Raw genomic sequence first — 26,726 nt, 5'->3', positions numbered from 1 at the left:
TGGTTATGTGTATGGTATGTAGTAGGTTGGGGAACTCATTAAGGGTCGTGCTTACGATTTTCAGTTGTAGTTTTAGGTACTTCCGGTAGTGGAGGGAAGAGCTTGGGGTGACCGCATTGCACACACCATTGTCTAGTCAGCCTGGGATGCTTTACTCTGATAAAATAAATATGTTTTGAAATAATACTCTAATTTGATATGATGATCTTTGTATAACATGAAGATTATGTTTGGAGTAATAGTTTTAAAAATGAAATTTTTAGTCATGATTTTTGGGTCGTTACAATACCAAAGGCTAGTAGATAAAGTGTTTGAACCAAAAACCAGTAGGCATATTGAAGTATATGTGGATGACATGGTGATGAGTGTCGAAATGAAGATTCTTTCTTACAAGATATCAAGGAAACTCTCATGAAATGTCTATTCGGGGCAGAAGAAAGGGAATTTCTAGGTCATGTAACCACGAAAGAAGGGATAAGAGTAAACCAAAAGAAGATAAAATCTTTGTAGCAAGTACAATTGCCGGAGACAATGAAATTAGTGCTGACATTAAATGGAATAATAGCAGTGTTGGGACATTTCTTTGTGAAGTCGGTAGAGAAAACATTGCCCATTTATAAAATGCTAAAATGGTACTAGATTAAAAGGATTTAAGATGGACGGAAGAGGCAGAGGCTGCCATAAAAACTCAAAATAGCGATAAGAGAATTATCTATGTTGATTATTAGATTAAGGTGTCTAAGCTCATAACTAAATTTGTATACTTGTGATTAGAACGAAATTCCTTTTTGTGTTGCCCTTATAACTAGTAACAGAATAAAATGACACTTATATAGAGAGGTTGATTTAATTGTTTGTTATAATTGTCATAAATGATTTATTTGTATATTATGTGATTAATATATTAGTTAGAATTAATATTAATTAACTGGAAATTAATTGGAATTAATTTTGGGATGAATTGAATTAGTTAAAGGTATTGAGATTGAGCTGCTATTGTTCAAAAGTTGAATAAGAGAATGATTCTAGAACCCTCTTGGAATGGGCGGTTTTGGCAAGCCCATTTAGGGTTTCTGGAATGTTTCTTTTAGATAATTAAAGGACTAGACAACTACCTAACTTGAAATATTATTATTATATCCAAATTAGGGTTTCTACGGTTCCTTAAGCAACTATAAATAGTACCCTTAGGCCTAGCATTTTCAGCCACTTGACTCATCAAAAGAATAATGGAAAATCATCCCCTCTCCTCCTCTCCCCTCTTGTCTTCTAATTGCTATGGTTAGGGTAGAAGCCATTAGAGGAACTAAGCTTTTGGTGCTAGATTTCAGAAGAAGCAAAGGAAGGATTCAAGAGATTTATTTACTATAATAAATCTAAGGTATGTAAACCCTAACTTTCTAGTATTTTCGAAATACTTAGGGTTCTTGATATTCATAGTATGTTGCTATTAATTAGAAAAACATAGATCCTTTATAGGTTGCATGTGGACTTAAGTGTTAAGATTTTCCGCTTTACATGTAATTTAGTAACATATAAAATCCATCAGTGGTATCAAATCCATTTTTTTCTATTGATTTGTGCATAAGTTGAATGAATAAAATCATGGTTTATCGAAAATAAATCCTAGCCATTGAAATTTCGACTTTGCTAGGTTCTCTTGAAACCATAGCCTCCTTTCCTTATTTTCGAAAATGGCTTAGGTTTTTTAGTTTCCTTAATTATTACTACCTCCATCCCATATTTATTGTCCACTTTTAAATTTTGAAGTATTTATTCGTCAAATTTGACCTTAAATATTTTTATTTTTGATCTATTATACTTGACGCAAAATATATGAATGAATTGTGTTTTAAATGTCTTTTGATTGCTATAAGTTTCACCAAGTAATACATAACACAAATAAAGATATTTAAGGTCAAGGTTGAAGAATAAAGACTTCAAAATGTTAAAGTTGACAAAAATATGAGATGGAGGGAGTATATATATATATATATATATATATATATATATATATATATATATATATATATATATATATATATATAAAGTTAGGATCATATGGAAACTAACAACTATTGTCTAAATGTGTAAACAATTGTAGGCCAATCGTTTTAAAAATATGCATAAAGGCATATTAGTAAATTAATAAAAAAAATTAGTCAATTAAATTTAAATTAAAGCTAAAAATTAGGAAACTATTTCTCTCTCTGTCTCTCTCTCTCTCTCTCTTTATATATATATATATATATATATATATATATATCACATATTCTTCCTCTTTATAGAGCAGCATCCATTTCAATCTTCATAGAATTCTCTTTCTTCAACGAAAAGAGTCTCGATCAAACCTATTTAAGGCTAACACATCATCCTCCGACGGTAATATTTTCGGCAACCTTTGCGATTCTGTCAATATCCTCCTTTAGTAGCCATGTTTCCGGTTGATAGGTCATAAACTAGTGGTTTGGGCTAGGCAACTATTTATGTAAGTCTTATAGGGTCTTTGTCTTGTAATGTGTATTTTGGTGATTGTTTGCGGTTGTGTTGGTGTTCTCGGCCGTGAACGGGTTGATGGTCGTGAAAGCATGTTCGGCCGTGAACCCTGTTCATGGCCAGTATGTTCCTATAAACAGTGTCAGAGTCTGTAAGAATATAGTGACATATCAGAAGTGTTTAAGATCATTGTGTATGTGCTCAAGGTGTACCAGACGTTTTAGCTTTTAAACGTGTGCATTGCTTGTTAAATCTCTTCTATTACTCCATTCTTGTTCGTATTTGTTTGATCACTAGTTTGGATCACTGAATTGGGACTCTACATTTGGTATCAAAGCCTTAATGGTGTCGAAACATACTCAAGTTGCGTTTGCCGTTGAGGGAATATTCGTTTTTCTTCATTATTCAAGCTTGTTTCTGCATCTGATTGTGTTTTCAAGGCTAAGGGAATCAAAATTTGCTCAAAAACACTTGTTTTCATCAAATCTGGGAGTTTACGGTTTGCTGTGTTGAAGGGATTATGGCTGTAAACACTTCATATAGCTGTAAACCATTCATCTTCAAAGACCGTAAACCATTCATCTTCAAAGACCGTAAAGCATTCATCTTCAAAGAACATAATCAATTGCTTGACCGTGAATTGTTTCTGGACCGTAAACAAATTTTGAAACGTAATCGTGTGTACGGCCGTAAACAAATCTCAACTGTGAATAGATTTCGACCGTGAACTCTACTTTTGTTCTAACTCATTGTTTTCCAAGTACTTTTTCATTTAATCAAGAAAACTTAAAAAAAAGTAAAAACCGAAAACAAACAAAAAAAATGATTTCACAGAACTCTACAATTCACCAAGAACTTGATTCCGTTATGGGCACAACCACGCACATTCCATGTTTACTATCTACTGAGGGTTTCTCGGAATGGAAATATCGTATGGAAAAATACATCAAAATGAAAGATTTCAAGATTTGGAGATGCAACTTAAAAGGACCTATCAGAATCACCACAACGCTCCCGGATGGAACTATCGTTGACAAGGATGTCGAAGAGTATACCGATGAAGAATTTGATAAAGTTGAATAGCAAGAGAAAGAACTTGCCACACTCACTATGGCTTTATCACCAGAGATTGCTCAGGGTTTCCGAGAATACACATCCGCGAAAGCGCTATGGGACGCACTGATTGAGGTTTATGAAGGAAACGAGGACATGAAAGAAAGTCGCTAGGATATGCTGAGACAAAAGTTTATCATGTTCAATCATATCTTGGCAGAATCTCTTGAGGCTCAACTGCAGAGGTTCATCACTCTTACAACTGAGATGAGCTCTGTAGGTATCTTGGTGACAAAGTATAAAATAAGCAAGAAGCTACTCAATTCACTGCCAAAGTCTTGGGACATGAACATGTCTGTGATTAAGAAGACGAAGGACCATAACCGTCTTAGTCTAGATGAAACCATGGAAATTATTAAAGCTTGTGATCTGAATGACAAGCAGAGAGAGATCAATCACGTCAATTCATACTCCACTGCTAATATCGGGATTCAATCCAACTATGCCTTCTCATCCTTCACTACTCTTCAAGTTCAACCTTTTGGTGCTCCTCAACCATCATCATATGCCACTCCATTCATGCAAAGTGTTCAACCTTCAGTATCTTATCCACAAGTTGCTTCCTCCTCAAAAGCACCTGCTCCAACTCCTGCTCCCAAAGAAAATGATGAAAACTTGGCTCTTTCTACTGGTCTTGTCAACTGCTACAATGCCTTTGTGGCTGGCGAACTACCTCCTCAACTATCTTTTGCTGATTTGGATCAAATTCATCCTGAAGATGTTGAGGAAATGGACATCACATGGAAAATTGCGATGGCGGTGTTCAGGGCCAAACAGTTCTCCAAGAAGACAGGAAAAAATAATTAAGGAATGAATGCTGAAAAGAAGGTGGGTTTCAACAAAGGCAAACTCCGATGCTTCAACCGCCATGAGCTTGGCCAGTTTTCTAGAGACTGCCTGAAGCCTGACAGGAGGGAAAACAACGAAAGAGCAATGGTGCCAGTGGGTAGCAGTGGGGGAGCTACCACCAACAACCATACTGCAAATCTTGCTGCGGTGGCTCAGTCGTTTGACTGGGACGACCAAATTCAGGCCCTGAACATCTCGGGACCTGAAAATGTGCATCTTGCCCAAATCAACAACATTATAGAAGGAGAAGCTGAGGTTGACCCAGAGGCAGAGATGAAGGAACTGCAATTTGCGTTCATCGTTCAAAATACCCTAGAGTCTACAAAGCCAAAGGTCAGTGAAAACACTTGCTCTCAATCTTGTATTAAAACTATTAATTTTTTTTGTGAACAGGCTGATTTGATGCGTAGAGAGATAGTGAAACTAAAATATGAGGGGTACCAACTTAGGAAAGGCTAGAAACCATTGAAAGATCAATTAGAGGCCAAGACACATGACTATAATAAATTACAAGCAGAGTACAACGACAAGTGTGTTCATTATAGATATCTTAAAAAGGATTTTTGACGTCGTAACTGTTGAACTTGACACATTGAAGACCCGTTTTGCAAATGCCGATTTTAATTTCAAGAAATTCGATGTGTCAAGTGGAAGAGTTGTAACAATAATTGAACACCAAATGAAATTGAAGGACCAGAAGCAAGTAGGAATAGGTTATGAGAGTGTCCCTCCCCCATTCAATCACAATTATACCGCTACTCCATTGAATCAAGATGAGATAGAGCGAGAACCATTTATGGTATATGGTAAACCAACGGCTGAACAGACAACAGATTGTAGTGCTAGGAAATTTGATACTAACGTTTCTAATTCTGATGCAGATTCATCAGTAACCAGGGAAAGCAAGAGGATGGAAAGATTGAGTCTAATAATTTGGTGTCAAAATTTGGTGTTCCTATTTCAAACAATGATGAGTCTGTGTCTGATGTTAAAACTGATATTTTGATTTGTGATGATTTGGTGTCCAATTCTAATGATAAATGTGGTGTTGTTTTTGTGAAATCTACTGAATCTGACACTAGCACATCCACATCTTCTACATCTGTCACACAATCTGACTCATGCACTTGCACGTGTGGGAAAGTTAGAAAAGTCAATAAGAGCACGAAATCTGATAAAGGCGGTACCAAGTCTAATGATAAAAAGCAAATATGTTTTAACTATGGTACTGCCGGCCACATTTCTCACAATTGTCTCAACAGGGCATTTGTGCATTTTTCAACACCGCGGAAAGAAAACGAGTCTCGAGGAAGGTCTCTAACGAGAAACTCCTCGGGATCTCGTCTTCGTGATGATAATCAGAAAGTTCATAATGATAAGAAAAGGGTTGATCTTAAACCGAACAAACATGTTTTCTCTAAACCAGCCGCAGGTACTTTGTCGAAATCCACTGCGGCTGAGCCAAGGTCAATTTTATCAAAGGGTGCGTCTTGATCTTCGCCTAATTCTAGCTGAAAATCTAAACGCTCAAAGAAAAGGAAAAATGTTTTTAAATCACCTATGAATACTTTAAAACCTAACTACCAATGGGTGCCCAAATCTACAATTGTCCAATCATCATCATCCTATGAAAGTGTTTCTGATAATAATGCAAAATTGAAAAATCAAAAGGATAAATCTATAAATGTCAAGGGTAAACCAGGGGTGTATTGACCTGGGTCCCCAAATCTAAATAATCCCGCTTCATTGTGCAGGAACAGTTGCAGAGGAATGTCGCCATACCATGGTATGTCGATAGCGGTTGTCCCAGGCACATGACTGGAGACATTTCCCAATTGAACAACATTCAGAATTTTAATGGGGGATACGTTTCCTTTGCGGGAGGGTATGGCGGAAAAATGACTCAAAAAGGAACATTTTCCAAGGGAGTGCTGAGCTTCAAGAATGTTAACTATGCACCTGAGTTGAAGCACAGTTTGTTGAGCGTCTCTCAAATTTGTCACAAGGGCTATTTGACTCATTTCATTGATAAATAATGTCTAATTTTGAAGCCAGACATTGTCATCCCATATGAATGGATCCTCGTGAAATCAAAACGGGATGGCAATGCATATATCATTAACATGAACAACAATCTTCCTGAATACGTCACTTGCCTCTTCTCAAAGGTTTCCGAGCACAATGCTATGCTGTGGCATCGAAGACTCGGACATGCTAATGCAAAGAACCTAAATCGATTTTCAAAAAATAACATAATGCGCGAGCTTCCTGTCAAGGATTCGATGATGTTTGTAAAGTGTGTGGATTGCACCTAAGGAAAGCATCACAGAAAGCCACACCTGCCTAAACAGGCCAATTCAATCAACCAAGTGCTCCAATTGTTGCAAATTGACTTATTTGGCCCAGTCAATGTCCTCATCCTCAACAAAAATTAATATTGTCTGGTTGTGATCGATGACTTCTCGCAGTTCACGTGGGTCTTCTTCTTGTCCAACAAGGCTGGGGTTGTTGACCTGATTAAGAAGTTTATTGTGATGATTTAGAACTAGACCAATCACTGGGTGAAGGCGCTCAAAACTGACAACGGGACAACATTCAAGAATGTCGTTCTCAATCACTTTTGTGCGAAAAATGGGATAGTGCGTCAATACAGTGTCGTTCGCTCACCGCAACAAAATGGTGTTACTGAGCGGTGGAACCGAACATTACAAGATGCCGCAAGGACAATGTTATGTGAATGTAAACTTCCAGTCTTCTTTTGGGCCGAGGCAATCAACACGACGTGTTATGTTTTGATCAACAAAGCTCAAATGAAGACTCCATACAAAATTCTCTACGGTCACAAGCCATCTGTTAGTCACTTCCGTATCATTGGTTGTCCTTGAACCTTCCTTCATCTGGAATCCAATCCCCAATTCAACGCCAAAGCCGATGATTATTACTTTGTGGGGTATGCTACTCGCACGGCGTACAAGGTCTACAATAAGAAGACAAAGAAAATCGTATAATCCTTCGACATATGATGGTTGGAGGAGAACGAAACAGATGCCAGAATCGGTCCAGATTGGTTGTTTGATTATACATCTCAATTCAAGTTGTTCAATGTGTTTTTAGATGATTTGTCGGGTTCTAGCTCTGGTTCGAAGGCTGTGCTTGAATATGAAGATGAAGAAGTTGTCTACAGACTGCTGGTGGTGTCCTATATGACTCCTACAGTTGATGCATCTGTTCCAAGTAATTCTTCAGATTCTCCGAGTAAACAAAACAATCCAGATGCTGATGCCACTCCTCTTACTCCTAATGAAAGAGAGTTCATGTCTAGAGATGCTTCCGCTGCTACTCATACATTTATGGAACTTCTCTTTTCCCAACCAATTGCTAATGAGTTCGTGGCAAGCCCCTCTCATGATTCCATACCGTCTGAGTTGGATCATTCAACAGATAATGGATTTGTCAATATTCACAACCTTCCCGTAACGCTCAATGACATCAGCCAGGATCTACCTTCCCGAATTCAACGTGATCACATAATTGAAAACGTCATTGGTCAGCTGGGTGACGGTGTTCGAACGCGGAGTCAGAGTGGAGATGTCAATACATGTCTCTACTCTTGCTTCATATATCAAATAGAGGCAAAGAACGTTGAAATGGATTTGAATGAGCCCAGCTAGGTTGATGCCATGCATGAAGAGTTGAATCACTTTGAAAAGTTGGGGGCTTGGAAGTTGGTCGAATTACCTAAGGGCAAGAAGTCACTCGACACGCGTCAGGTTTATCGAAACAAGCAAGATGATTCAGGGGTTATTGTGTGGAATAAGGCCCGATTGGTTGTATGTGGATTTCACCAAATTGAGGGTCTAGACTTCACCGAAGTTTATGCTCTGGTGGCTCGCTTGGAGGCTATTGCATTTTCCTCGCGTACGCTTCCTACATGAACTTCACCGTTTACCAGATGGATGTCAAGAATGCCTTCCTGTACGACGCTCTGAAGGAAGAAATCTACGTTGATCAACCTCCTGGGTTGTTCAACTCGAAGTTTCTGAATCACGTCTACAAGTTAGACAAGGCTTTATACGGGTTACATTAAGCTCCAATGGCGTGGTATGCAACTCTTACGAAGCACTTGCTCGAGCATGGCTATTCACGGGGGACAATCGATCAAACCCTGTTCATTAAGCATGTTGGTGCCAATCAGATTCTAGTTCAAATCTACGTCGATGACATCATTTTCTGGTCAACGTGTCCACAGCTGTGCAAGGAGTTTAAAAGCGTGATGAAGAAGACGTTCAAGATGAGGTCCCTTGGGGAGATGACCATGTTTTTGGGGCTTCAGGTCAAACAAGACTCAACCGGAATCCTATTACTTCAAGCCAAGTATGTTGATGATATGCTAGAGAAGTTCGGGTTTCGAGACGCAAAACCTGCCTTGACGCCGATGGTCGAGCAACCCCTGTTGACTCCATATACTGAAGGCGAATTCGTAGATTAGACTGACTACAGATCAATGATCAGATTGTTGATATATCTGACCGCGAGCAGGCCAAACATCATGTTCATGGTTTGTCAATGTGCACGATACTAGGCTAATCCTAAACTTTCACATCTTATTCCTGTCAAAAGAATTTATCGGTATCTCAAAGGCAGCCCAAAATTAGGTCTTTGGTACCGCAAAAATTCTGAATTTGATTTATATCCTTTTGCTAACAGTAATTATGGAGGCTGTGAGCTTGGCAGGAAATCAACGTCTGGGGGATGTCAATTCGTGAAGACCGGCTGGTGTCATGGCAGTGCAAGAAACAACATACAGCCTCAACCTCAACGGCAGAGGCAAAATACGTAGTTGCTTCTGCCTGTTGTTCTCAAGTTATCTGGACACAACATCAACTCTTGGATTATGGTTTGTGTAACATCCCAAAATTCAAGGCCAAAAAATTCATTTTTAGTTATTACATAAGACCATCAATATAAAACATTCATAATAATATCTCATGTCAAACCAAAATCTCAGTAATAAAAACATATTATCATAAAACCGTATCATAGTGTAATCCCAAAGATCTCATGTGCGGAAAACATAGTGTGATGCGCTGTAATCAAGCCGGCTCCTTTCCTTTGAAAATGAGTACCTGAAAACAAAATTGTAAACCGTAAGCACGAAGCTTAGTGAGTTCCCCTATCATCGCACAACCCATACAATCATGTAGCATACATACTGCCGGGCAATTCTAGGGTGCCCGACCTACCCGGTCCGACCATTCTGGGGTGTCGGCCTACCTACGTCAAGCCATTCTGGGGTGCTGACCTACCCATGTCAAGACATTTTGGGGTGCTGACCTAACTATATCAAGCCATTCTAGGGTGCTGACCTACCCATGTCAAGCCATTCTGGGGTGCTGACCTACCCTTCGGTCCTAACAACCGAACTTCGGGGACTATTTCACCCCCTACTACTACTACAACACATATCATAATGTAATCATCCTGTCATGCATATCTGGGGTGCCCGACCTACCCTTCGGTCCCTATGACCGAGATACGAGGACTATTTCACCTCCTACTACTACCACATAATAACATAGCATCAACATACTGTCAGGCATATCTGGGGTGCCCAAACTGCCCTTCGGTCCTAACAACCGAACTTGGGGACTATTCCCCTCATACTACCACTATCACATATAATATATCATGCGAGCACATAAACATATCAGGTAGTAGCAAACCTAGATGAATATCACAAAGACAATCATCTAACATACAACTCCTAATGGTGGATCAGCATTGTGGTCATAGACCTACCGCTACTGGAAGGTAACCCACCACACACTGCTGAAGTCCCATAGACAAAATCCACACTGCTGAAGTCCCGCAGACTCAACCCCAGCTGCTGGATGACAGATTCTTGAACTGTCAACACCAAAATAACACCCAATTAATAATTGGGTTCCACTACATAACCGTAAGTACATACTTGGGTTCATTACTACATTACCCCATGCTTGGCTTTATTGAAGCCCAAGGCCCAATCCATAGGCCCAAAAGTCAACTATGAATCAAAGCTCATCATATGGCCCATTTTTCCAAATTGGGCCCAAACCCTTACAAGGTATTACCATAAGGCCCAGCCATTTAGTCCAGTCCAACATTCAACATTCTAATGGCCCAATATCACATAATCATAAAGGCCCAAACTATGGCCCATCTATGGCCCAATTTTCCAAATTAGGCCCAACTCCTCATATGGGCCTTACCATAAAGCCCATTAATTATTCTAGTCCATTTTCTTGATCTTGGATGGCCCATTAATATCCCAATCATCAAGGCCCAATAGAAAGGCCCAACAATAAACCCAAGTGAAATTAGGGTTTCACATAAAATGACGATTAGGGTTAAGTGTTTCTCACTTAACCCATTAAGGACTTAATCCATTAAGTCCAATATTGCTTAGATTAATCTTTGCCAATGATTATTCTTTAATATCTCAAATTATTAAATAATTCCCATGTGTGCTTCCCGATTAATTCTCAAAATTAGGGTTTTATTGGCATTAGGGTTTTCTAAATCCTAATTAGGGTTTCTAATCCAAATATTAGCCAATTTATCAATTCGTTGGGCTTTTATGTCAATTAGGTCTTTATTGGGCTTGTTAGGCCCACTAGAATATCATTATGTTTATTAGGGTTTTATTTGGGTCAGTTAGGGTCCATTAGGTCTTACAAGGCCCATTAGGGTTTCTAGTAGCCTAAATGAATCAAACTCAAAAAAGCAAGCACACCGCCACCCGACACGGTGCCCGGTGGCGGCAGGAGGCGGCAACCACCACTGAACAATGGTGGTTATAGATTTTCTATTATTATTCAGGGCGATTACAATGCAATTTACAACAATATGCACGCAACACATACATAAAAATAACGCACACACCCACACACACGGCTACCGCAGGCGGTGGTCGGAGGCCGGCAGCAGCGGCTTTTAGCGGGAATAGCTTTCGTTGTCGGCGGCAACCACCATGGCCGGCTGCCATGGTGGTTCTCCATGACTTCCATTCGACAGCACCCCCCTTTCTCACGTAATCGCATAACAAACACAAATCCTTATTTGCAAACACTTAAACACTCCACCACCCACAAGGCGACAACACGTCGCCGAAAAGCGACAAAAAAGCGATCAACGGGCGGTGGTTAGAGCAACCGGAACCACAGCAGTGGGAAGAAGAAAAGAAGTCACCTTCCCCGATGGAATAAATGACATAAACCTCCTTATCAACCGGCTCCGATTCACGGCTTCTCCTCTCGTCGCAAATGACAGTGGCGGCGGCAACAATGTGGCAAGATCCGGCGGCAGCGGTTGCTAATGGCATCGACGAAGCAGCAGCATCTGAGGGCTACCCTCCCCGTGTTGTGGGTCTTCCCTGTTGCCGATGGCAAGGATGACTTGATGATGCTTGGTAACCGGAGGACGAACGAGATCAATGGTGGCTCGGTGGTCAGAGAAACAAGGGAGTAGGGTGGAGGCCGATGGTGGGGGGCATAAGGATGGAGCGGCGGCTGTTCCTTCCTAGGATTAGGGTTACACTCCCTTTAAATACCGGCATCCATCTACAAGTTTTCCATAATGACAATAATAGTTCCTCCCCATAACATTTTCTTCATACTTAAACCAATATGTACCATTTAAACCCCATCTTCTGAAATCCCTCACAAATAAGGTCGGAAATTTACCAATCAACCCTCTTTCTACAAAATCTCTTCAAAAGAAGTCCCATATGTTACCATTTAGTCCATGACCTCATTAATACTTACAAATTAAGTCCGGATTTTACTCTTTTAACCCTCAATCTCTTAAAGTGTGACAATTAGCTCTACGAGACCATCATTTGACATATAGTTATTTATTTTAGGACTTCTATTCGTTTATTAATTTATTTATTTATCTAATAAATAAATAGGGTGTTACAACTCTCCCTCACTTAAATTAGATTTCGTCCTAGAAATCAATCCTTACCATTTCTTATGTTCCATACCACTCGAGTGATAGGATCACCATCCTAGGTACGCCCTAACCTTCCCAGGGTACCTGTGTCCAATCTTCGCAAGGCCCTAAAATCTGCAGGTGAACGAATTCCTCGCAACAAGTTGACATCTATTCTGTCTGAAATATGTTGTCTTGAGATGGTCCGGTTTTCAAACAGACCCATCATACTGAATCATTATCGTTCAGTCAAGCCTGTTTATCCCTCACCGGGCTACTCAACTTCTGATAACTCGCGGATCCCACTATAAGACAGGGTCACAGACCCAAATATCCTTGCATATCATTGAGCATAACCCAAGTAATCTGCTACTCGTCCGTACTTGCAACCTAAAATACAGATACTAATACTGCCCAAAACCCTGGAACTACCTGAAGCAGTACACTACTACGTAGCTACTTCCCAACATCTATCGAGACCTTCCTGGTCTCAATTCATTTGTAATTCATCTGAATTTTCGGGTTCCTGAACGGCTGCAGAGCCAATGGACTCCCACTTAGTCACCTTACACGACTTCTGAAAGAAATCCTTCACTGGAACTAGTTCCCACTAGTTATCAGGTTACTGTGGCTCTAACAACCTCCTAATCTAACTGATCGGGTCCATGCGTCGAATCCTGAAGTCACCACACCCAATGCTAAAAGTGATTGCTACCCGACCACTGGTAGCCTATTGTCACAACGACCTTAAGCAGTCCATTTTTTTCCTGATCTCATAACTATAGTGACGTCCCTACAGTCTCATTACTGGCTTAACCAAATCTAATCCCTTTGGGTAAATCCAAAATCCAATCCGTGGATTCCCATATCCTCAATGTTGCACCCAAACTGATGCGTACTACTGTTCATTCCGCGTCCTAACAACGCGCTCATGCTATCTGCCAACCAAGTGAAGGTTGTAGATATACTCCTAGACTTACACCACTCAAGCACTATCTGCTAACCTTGTGAATGCTACGGCTACACCCGCAGACTTACAACACGCTAACACTATCTGTCAACATCGTGAATGCTACGGCTACCACCGCAGTCTTACAACACTTCCAATACTATCTGATCGCTAGTGAATACTACGGGTACACCCGCAGTCCCACGACACTCTATCACTATCTGACTGCTAGTGAATGCTACGGCTACCCCCACATTCTTACAACACATCCCATCCTAACTGACCACTAGTGAATGCGACGGCTACCCCCGCAGTCTTACAACACTTCCCATGCTAATTGGCCACTAGTGAATGCTATGGCTACCCCCGAAGTCTTACAACACTTTCCATACTAACTGATTGCTAGTGACTGCTACGGCTACCCCCGTAGTTTTACAACACTTTCCAAACTATCTGACTGCCAATCAAAGCTACGGTTACCCCCGTAGTCTTACAACACTTTCCATACTGGGTCAAACACCCACTCGACCTAACACACCACTGAACCTGAGTCCTAACCAAAACTCTACCATGGTTTCCGAAACCTGCTATCATGTGACCCCACTGTGTCAGTACCACACCCATTCCCGTGATCAAAGCATCACTGTAACCCACGAAATAATCTACACCCTCTGGCAGGGTGAGGATCAGTGCCTCACACAACCGATGTCTGGGAGTCTCGAAGGATGCCTGCTGCTCAGGCCCCCAACGAAGGGCCACCGACTTCTTGGTTAGTCTGGTCAAAGGAACCGCAATCTCGGAGAAGTCCCATACAAATCTCCGGTAATAACCCGCTAGACCCAGGAAACTCCGAATCTCGGTTGGAGACGTCGGAATCTCCCACTGCATCACGACCTCTATCTTGGCCAGATCGACCGGAATACCCTTCTGGTTGACAAGGTGCCCAAGAGATTGCACCTTGTTCAACCAGAACTATCATTTGGAGAACTTAATAAAAAGTCTCTCCCCCACTTAGATCCGACTAAGTCTTCACGGCACGCAAGAATTGAAGGATTCCAAATCCTTCTCACTTTCTAGTATCCCACTGATGACAACCCGAGCTTACCCAATGCTAACCATCAGTTATCAGTCAGACTTTAAGATCACCCATTCTCTGAAATCCTGACAAGTACCCTTGAGATCTAGTCCAGTCTGACACCTAATAACATCTCCCATGCTGTCTACTGAAGACCTTAATCTTCACTCTAGCTGACGAGTCCTCGTTCCCACTTCCAATCTTGCAATAACACTGATCTCTAACCGAACACAACCCATACAAAAATACAATTCTATTGAACTTCCAATGACCAACCATTTATGCATCTAACATTCACAACTTACTCCACAATCTTCTTGCTACCAATCCTTCCCTAGCAACGGTAGTGCCTTAAACTCCAAAGTTCATCCATAGACAATCGTCAACCATACCTGAACCATGATGGATCCACTGAATGTTGACTTCACTGGAGAACTATCGCTCTAACCCTGACCGAATATCCACTAAATAATACCCCACATAGATCCTAGAAAAGATCCGTAATGATAACGGTATACGGGGACCCACTCCGCAAGATACCTCCCTCTGTGGGTTCATTAAGGACTTTTCAACATGCAGGATGGCATATATGATCCTTGATAACCCAGATACTAGCAGAAAAACCGACCCGAGGTCTGACTTTTCCAAACTCACTCACAATTACAAAACAATACATATTCCCAACATCCATCTAGTAGCAGTAAAAGATGACACACCCACAACACTTGGAGGAATACTAACCACCTTCTGCTAACATGACCAACCCCGCTACCCTTGAGTAGCCTAAACCCATGGAGCGAAAAACTTCCTTGTGCATTTTCCTGTACGCGTTGCACTGACTCTGACCCTACTGGCCCTTCATCCGATGATCAGAAGTCATGGGTCTCTTCCTGGGATCCTCTACTATATCCACCTAGCACAACCCTCTCTTTCCAGGGTGCTCCAAATTGGCCCTTCACCCGATGATCAGAAGTCATGGGTCTCTTCCCGGGATCCTCTACTATATCCACCTGGCACAACCCTCTCTTTCCAGGGTGCTCCAAATCGATCTCGCATCTGCAACTTCTTGGAAATCATATCCTTTAGGGTCTAACACCCTGCCACACTCACTAACTCACTTGCCAATGGCTAAGCTGCACCAACTAGAACATCCTATGTGTTGGATTAATGTCTAAGTCCATAACTATAATTGGTAAGACTTGACCCGACCCGGCATGGTCCATTTGGGTTGCATGGCATCATGCACTTGGATAGACTAAATGAGAGAAATAAGACACTTATGGTTATTAATATATTATAAGTTCTAGTATATTAATAATAAGAATAATAAGATTATTTAATTAGTATTGATCAAGAATTAATCTAGGATTAATTAAGTGATCAAAAGAAGACTAATTAAATATATATGGGTTGATTGTGTAAATCATCCATACTTGTATAGTGGGCTAATGCTCCATGGATTATCTAGTTGGGCCAAAACCCATATGATGCTCCATGGATGCTCCATGGTGTATTTGTACCCATGGATCCAAGGAAATGGAAAGTCATGACAATTAGGGTTTGCCCTAATTGTAACACTATATAAAGATATTATTCTTGGCAAAATCGGTCACTAGAGGCACTAGTGAGAGTAACAAAGGGCTAGCCGATTTTCATGAAGTGTAGAATTCTCTCAAGTTAATCCATGTGTATTTGGTGTTGTGTGAACCATTTGAGGTGTCACACTTGGGGCACTAGGCACTCAAGCTTCATGAAGACTTTCTACATCAAAGAGGTATGTATTCTATCTTGCTATAGTTATTGTTTTGTATGCTAGATTAGGATAATACCTTGGAAGTTCTTATTTGCATGTTTAATAGAGAAAACATAGATCCAAGGTATTTAGGGTTGCATGTACACTTAGGAGTGTTAGAATGCTCAAAACCCAACAGTGGTATCAGAGCCTAGGCTTGTTTTCTTGTTATACTTGCAAAAGAAGCTGGAAAATCGAGTTTTTGATGCTGTCTGCCCAGCAGACTCGCCGAGTCCATGAATGGACTCGCCGAGTCCAAGGCAAAATGCATCCAACTCGCCGAGTTGGTTCGTGCACTCGACGAGTTGGACCCCCAGACAGCATAAACTCGAATGTTTTGGCTAGAAATGGACTAGGAACATTACCCTAAGTCGTTTTTGAACTTATAAACTTGTTTTTGATATGGTAATGTTCATGCTAATCCATTTTCAAAGATAATTGTCAATAGATTCATGTTTTGTATTAGTTTAAGGTTGAGACTAATTACATGAAAAAGTTTGATTTGAATTATCTTGTTCTTATGAGTTGCTTAGATTAATAGAAATGTTGAGTGAAATAGTTGTTTTCAATCCAAATTAATCTAAGAGTTGATTCTAAAAATGTGTTTGTGTAACTTGTCCTCAAGTTATATGAAAAGTCACATTTAAGTGTCATAAAATTCATAAGAGTTGGCAATGGTTACAAAATGAAGAGTCTTGTGTCATTGAATAATTTTTTATGACTCCATAACTTGTCGTCAAGTTATGAAAGTTCAAGAGTCACTTCATTAAAGAAAAATATGTAACCATAATTAAATCCATAAGTTATAAAATAAAGGAAAAGTTAATTCTTTTATTAGTTTAAAGTCTTCCATAACTTGTCCTCAAGTTATGGAACTTGAAGAGTTTTTGGATTAAAACTACTTTAAACACATAAGTTATGGAATTAATTAGTTTTGAATAGTTTCAAAACTTGCCCTCAAGTTTTGGAATTTGTAAAGTTTTCAAGTATGAATACTTTAATTCCAAGTTAGCCCTTAGAATTTTAAAAGTTAAAATTCAACCCTTATACTTTATAATATTATAAGTTAATAATATATATATGTATAAGAGTAAAGTCAGTCTTACCGCTAGTACGCCTCATTCACGAAGCCGGTCTATAAGGTGGGTATAAGGTTGTTGCCTATAAAATGGCAACTTAATGGGTGTCCACTCTCACCCACCGCTTGCTTGACCGGTGGAGGGTCGTTAGCCGAACGGGTTTGACAGGACTATAATTCTCCCTTCATTAAAAGTATTAATGAAAATACTAAGTAACTAAACTTTTAATAATACCCAATCTTAGTTACTTAGGAAAAATGTGAATAAGGTGCTAATCCATGAAATTGCACTTTACACTTTGTCTAAGTCGTTAGTGGAGCGTGTGTGGTTAACCGGCACACTAACTTGGACTTAACAAGGTAGGTAAAGGGTGACTTAATATTTATCATAGTATCGATGGAGCGTGTGTGGTTAACCGGCACATCGATTGAGGGGTAATTTATTAAGGGTACCAAGTGATTTGCATGGTTACTTCACACCTTGTTTTGTGATCCTCGGCATCCCAGTCACAAAACCTGAAGGGCACACTCGAGATTGAAACATGCCATTGAACAGTTCAATGAATCTCAAAGATCTAGGAGTTTCAAAACCAATTAAAACCTAATAATTCATTTCGTTTATCTTGGTGGAAATTGGTGAATCGTCATTCACCTACCTTCAAATATTTTATAGCTTGGATTACGGCATACCTCTTCTAAGTTATAAAATAGTTTGTTGGGTCCTAGCCTTAATATTTCATATTGGGTGTCATATTAAGGACTTTAGATCAACTATCTTGAATATCTCCCAAAAGATGTCTGGTTTAGACACTTATGATTTTCCCAAATCTCTTGAAACAAGGTTTCCTAATGAAGATGATGTCCATGGATATCATACTTCTTTCTCCTCCTCCAATTATTCTCCCTAACCCACAAGTTCTTGAAAAGTTTAAGGTCACTCAGGCCCTATTAGGCAAGGCAAGGTCTAGGTGTGAGCACATCTTGGAGATGTAGTCACATATTGACAAGCCGGGAGAGTTGGGTGTCAAAGTCTTGAGAAAGTTGGTGGTTCAATCACTTTCTAAGTCACATAGTGAGTTCTTTTGGAACACCTATGAAACAGACTATGACAAGACCCTTAATGATCTTGTCTATTTGTTAAGATCAACTTCCTAAAACTTTATGGACATTGACAATGATGACATTGGATATCCAGTAAAGCATTCTCTTCCCAATGGAAAGGGATCGGCCATAGTCAACTCGGTTGACCAAATGGTAAAGAGAAAAGCTAAGTCTGTGATAGTCTCGTGTACTATTGTCAAAGGGTCCATACATTTATATTGCCAAAGAAAGGGGCATTGGTTACGAAGCTGCCAAATTTACCTAAGGATGTTAAAGTCAATAAGTTTGACTCTACTTCAGGTAAATTCCACTATCTAACTCTGTTAAGTTTCTATTCTGAGATTCTTGATACATGATGTGACTGGGTCACATGGTGATGTTTCAAGAATGGAAGAAAAGTGAAGAAACTTAAAGAAAGAATATGCTGAATCTGATGGCGTAGATGGATTTCTATCGCATAGTTTGAAGATCGGATTCTTGAGCTACTTCTTAGGAGTTATGAGATATTGCTTAAGGAATAGATAACAACAAGTTTTCATATGGATTGTAAGGATAGTTTTTCCGCAAAGTTTTAAAATAAAAGAAAATTTTTTGATTTTATTTATTTTAAAATATCCTTACAATGGCATTTGAGGAAAAATTTGTTGCTTATATAATTCCATTAAGAGCAAGAGTGGAAATATGAAATTGATTCTTTCATTTGTGGTAATGTTTAAATTTACCAAATAAGGAAAGATTCTCATCACCCAAGTTTCAATTGGACCGGAACTTGGAATCATGCAAGTTGTATAGCATGATGAATGAGAACTTTCAAGTTTTGGAAAATTAAGACTAATTACTTATTCACATGGATGTGTGAGTCAAGTAATGGACTAAGGGATCGAGTACACAGTCTTGTGCACTGGTCAAGTCCACCACAAAAAAGTTTGATAAGACTATTCGTCATGATTTACTTAAGTTCAGTAAATATGATTATACTTACAAGCTTAAGTGTAACTCTGAGACATTGGAAAAGGTTCCAATGTAAGGCAGAGCGAATAAGAAGAATCAATTTAGGCAGAAGGATAAAAGTTTCTCAAATCTGAAAAGATGGGAGAGTACTTTAGTATCAGTTTTTGTGATCATCTTAATGATTAAGAAACCATAGCACAATTAGTTCTCTAAGGAAATCTTAGTGCATTCTTATGACTAAGAAGAGGGATCTTGAATTGTTGAAATGGTTAAATCAAGAAGATGAGTCATATTTCGTTCCAATACAAGTCTTAGAGTCATACTCCAAGATTGTAATTTGAGTGACATGTCTTAAAGAAGGTTTAAAACACTTGTCAAATGTAAGAGTAAAAGTTTTCTACTCTTGTACATTTGAAATTGGTAAGTTGTGATGTTTTGGATAAAACAAAGACCAACTTAGGCCAATTGTGTGAAGTGTTTGTCTTGATTAGAATCCACACTGTCTCTTGGATGTTTGACAAGGGAGTCTTATATGTCAAGAGGACAGTGGGAGTCTTAAAGGTCTTGAAAGTCTCAAGAAATAATCAAGAATAAAACCTGAAGTTCTTCGCTAGCACACGACTTGAGGTTTATAACCTATCGTGTTGACATATCTGTGCCCATTCCAGTTAAAGTTGGCTTTGCATATGAGTTCTTAGAGTTCTCAATTTGTTGCACAACAACTTGGAAGCAATGGTAGGCCCTTGAGCTGCCAGGTGGCAAGAAATTAAGATTGAGTTCAGTCCATATGAGTTTGGATTTGTCATTATCCTTTTCTTGTGACTATGATTTTGACAATTCACATGGATAAGAACACATACACCATTAAATCTAAGTGTCATAAGGTTTCTCTCTGATTCATGAAAATGATGGTGAGGAAACACTTTCACTAAGTAGATTTTAGCTAGATAGCAATTGTGATATTTGCATTCTCAAAGTCGTTAGTGGAGCGCGTGTGGTTAACCGGCACACTAATTTGGACTTGTGAGAAGTGGCAAAAAGGTCTAAACATTATGATTACGGCATCCCTCTTCATAATTGTTTAGATACACAAGTATGCTATCTAAGGGAAGGTGTATGATTTTGATAAAGTCTTATCAAAACAATCTAGTATCAGAAATCTGAACTTTGGTAAGAAAGTCAATGAAGTATTGATTTCTAGAAGTCCAGCTGATTTCTGAGTACATGTCAAAGCTAGTGGGAGCATAAGTGTTATGCTATTAATCATCATGTTAGTGGGAGCATGATAATTATGATAAGTATTGCAAGTTAGCAATGTTAATTATAGAAAACAAAAGTTTCAATTGGGAAAAGTTGTTTTGCTATAATTAAGGGAGAGGAAATTATGCTTCATCTCAAATCTATAAGCTTAGATCGTGAGGTTTTAATCATTTAGTCAAGGATATATATGAATTTCATGTTGGAATGGCTCAACATAAGGAAATTCTGTATACGGGTCCATTATTTGCGTTCTAAAATTCGATTATGATTACGGCATCCCTTTTCATAATCTGAATTATGAGAACTTGGCAAATTGAAATGGACATATTATAGCAAAAGACTAGTTTAGTCTTTATGTGAGACATCATGAATCGTGTCCCATATGCTTCGGATATAGGATCGATTACATGTGCTATATTCATCCGTTCTAAAATTTTCCAAATGCCTGGGGCATTAAGAAGGGAAAAGGTTTAGAACTGGATATGACTAAAAGGATTAAACAATTGTCGAGGACAATCTAAGGTTTACCAAAGATTGGTTGCTCAAGGACAATTGGAAGTATAGTGATAATTCTGGAAGGACCATATTGACATAATCTGTAAGGAGGCAACTCTTGTTCAGAAGTGATAGTCAAAATGGAATCTGGAAATGTTTCAAAGTTAGAATTTTCAATCTGTGTAAGATTAAGGAAACTTAATGCAAGAAGGATATTTCCAAGGAGTTGATCTCCTTTGGAATACTCTGTAATGATTGTTGCCAAGTCTTTATGACTTTGTGCATAATCATTACGAGAGGATCAATGCATATAAGTTTAGAATCTAACAGATTTCAGTAAATGGCATGAAATTTGGAATTCTTGCATTTGCAGTAAGGATTTGGGAGTGTGAAAAGAGAATCATTGAAGTAATGTTCAATTGATCTAGTTCACAAAGTAAAGATCATAGACAAACATAGTATGCATACTTGGTGTATGGCATGACTAGTGTTTGAGAAAAACATAGTGTACATGCTTGGAGCATGGGACAACTATTGTTTTAAATTCAAGAATAAAGTTGATAGCTGAAACAGTATACAATGAATAATGTGTAATCATATGGTGATAAATAAAAGGTGTTTTATTTATATTCATAAGTTCTGAGACCATATTGGATTCAATTATTATTGTGTTTCACTTTGCATGTTTTGACTTCCCGAATAAACTAAGTTATTCTTCCGGAATGACTAAGTTATTCAAACCATCCACAGTCGGTCATATTTTGGAAGTAGATATGAATTAAGACTGTCATGATGGGTTGTAGAGGTCTAAGGTGTTGGACAAGGCTACAACAATCATGAGTGCTCATAAGTTCTGAGTATTGGATTCAACCCGCGCTCATTGGAATCACTTCATGGATAATATCTTATATTCTTTAAACCTAGAGATATGAGTTGTTACTATGAGTTGATAGTACATTGATTGCGCGAAACCGCATTTGGTAACTCGGTGCTATAAAACGTGCCTTTGTGTATGATTCAACAAGTAGTAGAACAAGCCATATGAGTCGAAGTTTATCCGTTCCTTTTACCTTCGGGATAAAAGTGATATCTGTGGGCCCCTCGATGATTTGATGATGACAAATGGAAGTGCTCGGCCGGGCCAGGACTGATTTGATTTGTTCAATTAGTCAGTCGTCATAAATCGGAAATCGGGAAACAACAGATGGACAGAGAGAGAATGATTATAATCCATGTCTCAGTCCATATGATATCTAGAATGGAGGAATATATGATCCCTTATCTAATGGACAAGTCATTGACAAAGGTCAGAGTTCATCGACAAGGTCAGAGTTCGACAGAAGCTTTTGAGAGCTACGATTGCCAGTTGGTTCCTGAAGTCATACGCAATAATAGTTTTAGACTTATCCAAGTGGGAGACTGTTGGATTAATGTCTAAGTCCATAACTATAATTGGTAAGACTTGACCCGACCCGGCATGGTCCATTTGGGTTGCATGGCATCATGCACTTGGATAGACTAAATGAGAGAAATAAGACACTTATGGTTATTAATATATTATAAGTTCTAGTATATTAATAATAAGAATAATAAGATTATTTAATTAGTATTGATCAAGAATTAATCTAGGATTAATTAAGTGATCAAAAGAAGACTAATTAAATATATATGGGTTGATTGTGTAAATCATCCATACTTGTATAGTGGGCTAATGCTCCATGGATTATCTAGTTGGGCCAAAACCCATATGATGCTCCATGGATGCTCCATGGTGTATTTGTACCCATGGATCCAAGGAAATGGAAAGTCATGACAATTAGGGTTTGCCCTAATTGTAACACTATATAAAGATATTATTCTTGGCAAAATCGGTCACTAGAGGCACTAGTGAGAGTAACAAAGGGCTAGCCGATTTTCATGAAGTGTGGAATTCTCTCAAGTTAATCCATGTGTATTTGGTGTTGTGTGAACCATTTGAGGTGTCACACTTGGGGCACTAGGCACTCAAGCTTCATGAAGACTTTCTACATCAAAGAGGTATGTATTCTATCTTGCTATAGTTATTGTTTTGTATGCTAGATTAGGATAATACCTTGGAAGTTCTTATTTGCATGTTTAATAGAGAAAACATAGATCCAAGGTATTTAGGGTTGCATGTACACTTAGGAGTGTTAGAATGCTCAAAACCCAACACTATGTCCCCAAACCGGATCACAAACTCTCCCTGAAGCTTCTCATATTCTCCAAGACTCACCGATTCGAGTATGGATCCTATGCTTTCAGTAGTATGGGCCCCATACTACCTTCCACACCTATCCATACTTTCCACAACTGTAACATCCCAAAAATTGAGGCCAAATATTTCATTTTTAAAATAGAGTAATTCATAAAATGGATACCAAAATTACTGTTATCAACATATCATTAAGTAAAATTTAATACCAAGTCTGAAAACCGTGTTCAAAAAGGTAATAAAAATCAAAGTGAAATCCCAGAATCCCCATGCGGAAGCTATGCGTGTGAATTTGTGATGCGCTGCTACACCGCCGGCTCCTTCTCCTTAGATGAAGAGGTACCTGAAACCAAAACTAAACTGTAAGCACAAAGCTTAGTGAGTTCCCCCATCATACCACGTAACATACAATTACAATGCACATACTGTCGGGTAGTTCTGGGGTGCCCGACCTACCCATGTCAAGCCATTCTGGGGTGCTGACGTATCCATGTCAAACCATTCTGGGGTGTTTGACGTACCCGGGTTAAGCCATTCCGGGGTGCTGACGTACCCTTCGGTCCTAACAACCGAACTCTAGGGACTATTTCACCCCTACTGCTAATACGTAATCCCATACCATAACACAATACCATATCATCTCACATATCATAAGCTGTCTAGCATATTTGGGTAATAACTACCCTCTTTGGCCCTATCGACCGATAGTTGGGAATATTTCCCCTACTACTATTACCACATAACATCATAACTTGCTATCATAGACATATCAGGCAACAACAGACCTAGATGATTATCACAAAGACTATCATCTATCATGCTACTCCTACTAGTTGGTCGGCATTGTGGCCTTAGACCCACTTCTACTGGAGGGTAACTCACCTCGCAAGGCTGACTGTTGAGCAACTGACCGGTAGATGACGGACTGCTGCTCCGGCGTTCCTCTGGCTATAAATCCATAAGACACTTAATCAGACACCGATAATTTCCTTAATAGGAAAGGTCATCTTACCCCCGAATGGGTCAATGTCAAAGTCACAGTCAACTCCTAGCTGACTTGACTCGTCGAGTTGGGCCGAAGACTAGCCGAGTCCCTGTCCTTCCATCCTTCCAACTTCACGACCCCACTTGTCGTGTTTTGCAACAACTCGACGAGTTCGCCTTCCAGACATCCCTGAATGAATCTTCATCTGACTCGCCGAGTTGTATGAACAACTCGCCAAGTCTATCCCCATCCTAAGAACAATCCGTCCATGACTCGCCGAGTTGTATGAACAACTCGTCGAGTTCATCTTCAAAGTTGGGATATTGCCTTGGACTCGCCTAGTTCCAAGAACAAATCACCGAGTCCCATGAATTTCTTGACTCTGGCCTAGTCCAAAGTGTTGAGTCACAACCTGGGACTGCTCTAACATCATCCAAACACTCATTGGGTTACCACGAACCCTAACAGAGAAGACAAGTCTAGCCATGGACTCGCCGAGTCCAAGAACGACTCGTCGAGTCTCAAATGATGAAGTCTCATTTCTTGATTTCCAACGTACAACACTTGACCAAAAGATAGATCTAGGCTTCTAGGATCGATTTAGCATATAAAGTTACAAACTTTACGTGCATGCATGGGTTTATAAGCCAAAAAGGCCTTAGAAGAAGCTTTTAAGTTGCATGAGGCTTTCTATGGTTGCAAATACAACTCCTTTCTGCCTCCTGATCCTCAAATGAGCCTAGATCTGAGTTGTTAACCATCCCCATGCTTGCAATCATGGTTGGTTACCCAAAATGGCTTATAAAAGCCCTAAACTACACCAAAAAGGGAATCTAATGCATGAAGTAATAAGGAAACGATTTTATACCTTCCAAGTACTGCAAATGATGCACACAATCAACTCCTCTGGCCAAACTCTCGGTTCCTCAAGCTTTCCCTTCCTTCTTACTAGTACAAAATACCAAGAATCACCAAAAGAGTTTAGATCTAAGCCAAAATCGATTCGGGTTTGATGTGAGGGACTTCTGGAAGCATAAGAGGGTGGGGGAGGCTGAATAGGAGGTTTAAATAGGGTACAAACCCCCGAATTTAGGGTTTCAGTCACCAGTACCTACTCGCTGAGTCAGCATACCGACTCGTCGAGTAGGTCACTTAAAATGCTCGCGGGTCACGATCCTACTCGACGATTTGGGCCTCCAACTCGTCGAGTCCCAGAGAAAAGCATGAAAACTAAATTTAAAGGCGTACAAGAAATCAGGTGTTACATCAAGAATCCTCCCGAATCCTCCAAGTCGCTTCCTCAAAATGGTACACCCAAGTCTCACTGAACCTCACTACCAACCCACTGAAACGTATCCTAGGCTTTCCTAGGTTCACGAGCTCACCCAGTCCTCAGCTACTGAAAGATTCTCAGTAATGTCAACTAGCTACCTCGTAAATATAGCCACTTGCAACAGAGATCGGATAATCCTTCGAGTAAAAGACTCATCCCTAGAACGGTTGGACTCAGACAAGAGCTGCACAATAGGGTCAAGTCTCTCACTCTGAGATTATCCGACCTGTGTCCCATGTGACTTAGCATATTCACTTAATATTCAGCTCACATTACTAAGACTCCCACAAAGCACAAAGCAAGCAACATTCAGACAATGGAAAATCTAACCATCATATTCCAATCAAATCATTATATCCTCTAATCAAGAATTTGTACATGCAATTCAAGGCTCATACAATCAGGCATAACCTAAAAATGCTATCCTATTACTGAATGGTCGGTACTAGCTTGCAAGTCTATAAGCACATACAATAGGCATATAAGGCATCCTACTAGATCCTTAGCCCTAATCTAGCATACAATTCTCATAATCATATCATATTATACCATAACATAACATGTATGGGTGTCTTGGGGAAAACTTACTTGAGCTCGGCTGATTGCACGCATCACCCACTTTGTTCTTCTCAAAGTTATTTTCTCATTTTAGATTCTTTTCAAATCTTTTTTACAAAATGGTTTTACTTTTGAAAATTTTCATACCAAGCCCTTAGTTTGAGCTCAGACACACCCGAGAGTATGTCCGAATCCATCAAACTAAGGCTCTGATACCAACTTGTGACATCCCAAAATTCAGGGCCAAAAATTTCATTTTTAAATAAGTTATTACATAAGACCATCAATATAAAAACATTCATAATAATATCTCATGTCAAACCAAAATGTCAGTAATCAAAATATATTATCATAAAACCATATCAGAGAGTAATCCCAAAGATCTCATGTGCGGAAAACATAGTGTGATGCGTTGCGATCAAGCAGGCTCATTTCCTTTGAATACAAGCACCTGAAACCAAAACTGTAAACCATAAGCACGAAG

The sequence above is a fragment of the Lactuca sativa genome, chromosome 3, assembly GCF_002870075.4.
Source record: "Lactuca sativa cultivar Salinas chromosome 3, Lsat_Salinas_v11, whole genome shotgun sequence".
In the NCBI taxonomy this organism is placed as follows: domain Eukaryota; kingdom Viridiplantae; phylum Streptophyta; class Magnoliopsida; order Asterales; family Asteraceae; genus Lactuca; species Lactuca sativa.
Note: the sequence above shows the minus strand (reverse complement) of the source record.